Below are 5698 nucleotides of genomic sequence, written 5' to 3' on the forward strand. Positions count from 1 at the left end.
AAAGACAAAACTGATCAGCCCCTGATTGAGAGTTTTCTGCTCCTGTTTTGTGTGATACCACCTATTCACCGGTGGAATTGGCAAAGATTATGGATAGTAAAGTCATATCAAGCAATTTAACTTCACCAATACAGTACTATAAATGAACAGCTTTTCGTGAACCCATCAGAGAATTGAAGTTGCAGGGTAAACTGTAATCCCACGTAAGGAGATAAGTGAATCTGAAGAATCAAAGTAAAGACAGCGATGTTCTCAGGTACCTCAAGTTGGTTCTGACTCATAGCAGAATGCAAGGCTGCCTTGTCCTGTACCATCCTTAAAAATGTTCTTTTGTTTAGTCCATTGCTGAATCTATTGTGTCAATCATTCTTAATGAGGGCCTTCCTCTTTTTTTTTTAACTGACCCTTTCATAAGCATTATTATCCTTTTCCAGGAACTTATCCCACCTGGTAGCATTTCCAAAATACACAAGTCCCCCATCATCCTCAAGTCTAAGGAGTATTCTAGCTTTACTTCTTCCAAGACAATTTGTTTATTCTGTCAATGCATGATATTCGTTGCCAACACTATATTTCAAATGCATCAATTCTTCTGAAATCTTCCTTACTCATTGACCAACTTTCACATGTGTATGAGACCATTGGAAACACCATGACTCTGTCAGATGCACATTAGTGTCAAAACAATACACATGCCCAATGCAATAAAGTGTTTGATTTCTTGACTGCTGTTGGCCTCAATTCAAGCACATGGATCATGAATCAGCATCTAATATACACTTGCCTAACACATATAAAATATAAAAATGCAGACAAGTTAAAAGTAAAGGACAGAGAAATACAAACAATGCCAATACAAGACAAGGAAAACTATAATAGCTATTTTAATATAAAGCATTACATACTGATAAAAGGGTTAGTTTTCAAAAAAAATACATTTTCTAGCATATGCTCTTCTAAAAGAGAGTATCAATAGGTAAAATATAAAATTGTAGAACTGAAAGGAGAAACAAAAAATATATCATTGAAGATGTTAACAACCTTTTCAAAAAATAATACATGAATCTATAAGAATATAGTTGATCTAATCATAACTACCAATCAACTTGATTTAGTTGACATTAATAGGCATTTCCATCCAACAACAAAATGCATATTCTTCTCAAGTTCCCATGATATATTCACTAAGACACACTCCATTTTGGTTACAAAACACACCTTAACCGATTTAAATAGCAATTATTTGAAATATGATAAAAATGGAATTAAGTTAGAGTTTTATAACAAAAAGAATTGAACATTCCCCAAATATTTTGAATTTTTAAATGACATATTTGTAAATACCACATGTCAAAAAAGAAATCTGTAGATAAATATAGCTATTTTTGAACTAACTGAAAAGAAAAATGGTCCAAACTTGCCGGATGCCATAAAAGGAGTGCTTCTCTGAATACATATCTCTTTACATGTTGTTCTTAGGAACCATCAAGTCAGTCCTGACTCAGCAACCTTATGTGCAACAGAGCGAGACGCTACCCAGCCCTGCAGCATACTTACAAGTTATGTTTGAGCCCGATTTGCATCCACTGTGTCAATCCATTTCAAAAGAGAAAGAAATGATTTCTCTTGTTCTCTGCTCCTCTACTTTACCAAGCATGGTGTCCTGGTCTAGGCACTGGTCTCTCCTGATAAAATGTCCAAATTTCACAAGACAAAACCTTGGCATCTATTAGAATCATTCTTGCCGTGTTTCTTCTAATGCATAGTTTTGTATGTGTGCTCTTCTGTCAGCCCATGGGTTTCCATATTCTTGCCAAAACCATAGTTAAAATACAGCAATTCCACTGTGGTAATCTTATTCATTGTCCAACTTTCACATGCGTATGAAGTAGTTGAAAATGCTCTGGCTTGTGCCAGGCACACTTTAGTAACACCCTTGCTCTTCAACATTTTAAAGAGATATGTGTAACAAGCTTGTCTAGTGGAATACAAAATTGTGATTTCTTGACTACCGGCTCAATGGATTTCATGTTGCGCTCTTAACTATAAGGTCAGCAGTTTGAAACCACTAATTGCCTTGCAGGCGAAAGATTTGGCTTTCTACTCTTATAAAGATGTATGGTTTCAGAAACCCTTAAGTGCAGTTCTGCTCTCTCCTAGAGGATTGTCATGTGTCAGAATATAATTCATACAATGAGTTTGAGTTTTTGGATATTGCTTCCATAAGCATTGATTTTGGACTCAAGTGTGGAGGACCAGCCTCAGTAACCAAATGGGTCCTGACTGAAAGGCAAATTAAAGAAACGTCAGACAAGGCATGCTAGGGCTCACTTCTCCCATGGAGACCAGAGCTAGAGAGGGAGCAATGTATTCTCTGAACCAGGCTTATATAAACTTGGGCGAGCAAGCCATCTTATACATATATGTAATAGGCAGGGGTTGTAATAGAGGCATGCACATAACAGGAAATGGATGAGTTAGAGGTGTACATGAAACAGTAAGGGGACGTGCCAGGGATGTACACGTGACAGGAGGGTAAATACATAACAAGATGGGGAGGTTCTAGAGTGAAGATGTCAGCTTAATCTTAGTTATCTCTGAGCCAGCTTGACCTTAAGAGTCCCTGAGCCCTTCCCAAGGGGAACAATCCATGATCCTCATGAGAAGGGAGTGGGACCTCGTTGGGGGTGGGACAGACAATAGCGTCTGGTTGCTCTCCACGGCAGATAACCTTCAAGCAATAGTAGCTGCCATGTGCTTGCAAGCAGCATCTTAAAATTAGCATTATTACGGGTGGGACATCGTGGGGAATAGAAGTTTAGTTAGAAGAATGTGACTGGCATGTGTCTCCAAATCACGAGTGTGGAGGCCTCTCTCCACCAGAATCCTGGCTTCCCAGGCTTCTTATATAAGAGTGTAGAGAATCTGTCTGTACATATTCTCTTCCCATGTTCAGTTCCCCACACCTAAGCAAATCTAAATCCTTGACAATTCAATGTTATCTGTACTTATCATGGTGCTACCTATTGGTCAAATGGTAAGGATTCCGGTTTTCTTAACATTGTTTCAATCTACATTGACAGCTGTAGTCTTTGATTTATAATAGGAAGTGCTTTAAGTCATGCCTGCTTTCACCAAGCAAGATTGTGCCATCTGCATACCTCAGGTTGTGAATGTCTTCTCCAATTAATACTTAGTTTTTCCCCATATAGTCTGGCTTCTTGGGTCATTTGCTTAGCATAGAGATTGGGTAAGTGTGGTAAAAGGATGAAACCCGGACACACAGTCTCTGCTTTTAAATTATTCACTATTTGCTTGTTCTGTTCCAATGGTGGCTACTTGGTCCATAGATGGGTTTTACAGGAGCACAAGAGTGTTCTGGAATTTTCATTCTTTTCAATGTCTTCCATAGTCTGTTATGATCCACACAATCTCATTTCTTTGCATAATCAATAATATACAAGTAAACATCTTTCTGGTATTCTGTTTTCAGCAAAGATATAACATCAGCAATGATATCCATCATGCCATGCTCCTTTCTAAATCTAGTTTGCTTATCAGGTAGTTGCATAGTTAATAACACACATGTAAGCATCTTTCTGGTATTCTCTGTTATCAGCCAAGATTCACTCGCCATCAGCAATGACATTCCTTGTTCCAAATGCTCTTCTGAAATCAGTCTGAACCTCTGATAACCGCCTGCCAATGATCTGCTACAGCCATTTTAGAACAGTCTTCAAAATTTTACTTGCATGTTATATTAACGACACTGGTCTATAATGTGAGCGTTCTCTTGGGCCACCTTCTTGGGCATGGGTACAGATATGAGTCTCTGCCAGTTAGCCAAGTAGCTGTCTTCCAAATGTCTTGGCATAGAACAGTGAGGGCTTCCAGTGCTTCATCAGCTTGCTGAAACAACTCCATTGGTCTTCCATCAGTTCCTGGAGCCTTGGTTTGGGCGAATGCCTTCAGGGCGGCTCGGATGTTTTCCTTCAGTACCATCTGCTGTTGCTCAGATGCTGCTTCCTGAAACAGTGGAATGTCGACCGCTTCTTTTTGATACAACGACCCTCCATTCTGCCCATCTTCTTTGGATGCTTCCTGCACCATACAATATTTTGCCCATAGATTCAATATTGTGACTCAAAGTTTTAATTTTTTTGAGTCCTTTCAGTTTAAGATAAAAGAACGTGTTCTTCTTTTCCAGAGAGTTTCTGACTCTAAGTCTTTGCACATCTCATCATGCTTTACTTTTCCTTCTCAAATTGCCCTTTGAAAATTCTATTGAGTCCTTTGACTTCATCATTTCTTCTATTCGCCTTGGCTGGTCTATGAGTAAGAGCAAGTGTCAGAGTCTCTTCTGCAATCCACTTGCATCTTATCTTCCTTTCTTGTCTTTTTAATGACTTTTTGATTTTTTTTCACAAATGTTCTTGATGTCCTCCAACAACTCCTCAGTTCTTCTGTCTTTAGTGTTCAATGTAGAGAATCTGTTCTTTATATTCCTCAAAATTCAGGTGAGATAGACTCAAGGTTGCCCTTTGCTTCCTGTGGACTAGTTTTCATTTTATTTCCAATGAACCTCAACTTCTGCGTTTTGTACAGATTATATTTGTAGTCTGCTCCGCAGTCATTTTAGCTGCTGATATTGAGTGCTTCCATCATCTTTTCCCACAGATGTAGTTAAGCTTATTTATGTGTATTCTGTATGGACAAGTCCATGTGCAGAGTTTTGTTTTTGAGTGGGTGTTGTTATTGAAAAAGGCATTTTCGACTAGAGAAGTTCCTCTGATCGTGTAGAGCACCGACACCCACGAGGAGGAGGCGCAGCGTTCTCTCCTGAGCGTGAAGCCGGCTTCCGGGGCTGCTTGGACGCTGCTGCCGTTTGCCTTTGATGATCGTTCTTCTCCGCCTTTTGGTGGAGCGAGAGGGAGAGAACGCCGTCTGAGCGGTTATTGAAAAAAGAAAAAAAAAAAGAAAAAGGCATTTTCTATGAACAAATTGTTAGTTTTACAAAATTCTATTCTGTGATCTCCAGCTTTGTTTCTATCAAAATATTATTTTATCACTTCTATTCTTTCCAAATTTTGCCTTACATTTTTCAATAATTTTTAATGCAATTTGATTTCATGTTCATCAATTTCAGACTTAGAGCTTTGGCATAACTCTTCATTTTCTTTGGTGAGTCACCTAAATCTTTATTCCTGTCAATTGGAACAAGAGAAACTGCAAAGTTTGAAATCAAGAAAGGTGTGCATCTGGGTTTTATCTTGTCACCATATTTATTTAAACTCAATGCCAAGCGATAATCAGAGAATCTGGATTATTTGAAGAAAATGGTGGCACCAAGATTGGAGGAGGGCTTATTAACAAATGGATGTATAAAGATGACACAACCTTTCTTGCTGAAAGTGGGGAAGACTTGCTGAATTTGTTGATTAAGAGCAAACGTTGTAACCTTCTGTATGAATACTACTCAATGAAAAGAAGACTAAAATCCTTACAACTGGATCAATAAGTAACATCATGATAAATGGAGATAACGTTGAAACTGTCCAGGATTTTTGTCTTGCTGGGGACCACAGTCAATGATCATGGAAGCAAGAATCAAGAGATTAAAAAAAGGTGTTGCATTAGGTAAATCTGCTGCATAGGACAACTTTATTATTAACAGTGTTGAAGAGCAAGGACTTTGAGG

The 5698-nt window shown here is 38.4% G+C and overlaps 1 pseudogene; it reads left to right on the forward strand.

Moving 5' to 3' along the window:
* The first annotated feature begins 4761 nt into the window (after window positions 1–4761).
* On the forward strand, window positions 4762–4953 carry LOC142426951 (small nucleolar RNA U3; annotated as a pseudogene).
* Window positions 4954–5698: the final 745 nt, after the last annotated feature.

The sequence above is a fragment of the Tenrec ecaudatus genome, chromosome 14 (genome assembly GCF_050624435.1).
Source record: "Tenrec ecaudatus isolate mTenEca1 chromosome 14, mTenEca1.hap1, whole genome shotgun sequence".
In the NCBI taxonomy this organism is placed as follows: domain Eukaryota; kingdom Metazoa; phylum Chordata; class Mammalia; order Afrosoricida; family Tenrecidae; genus Tenrec; species Tenrec ecaudatus.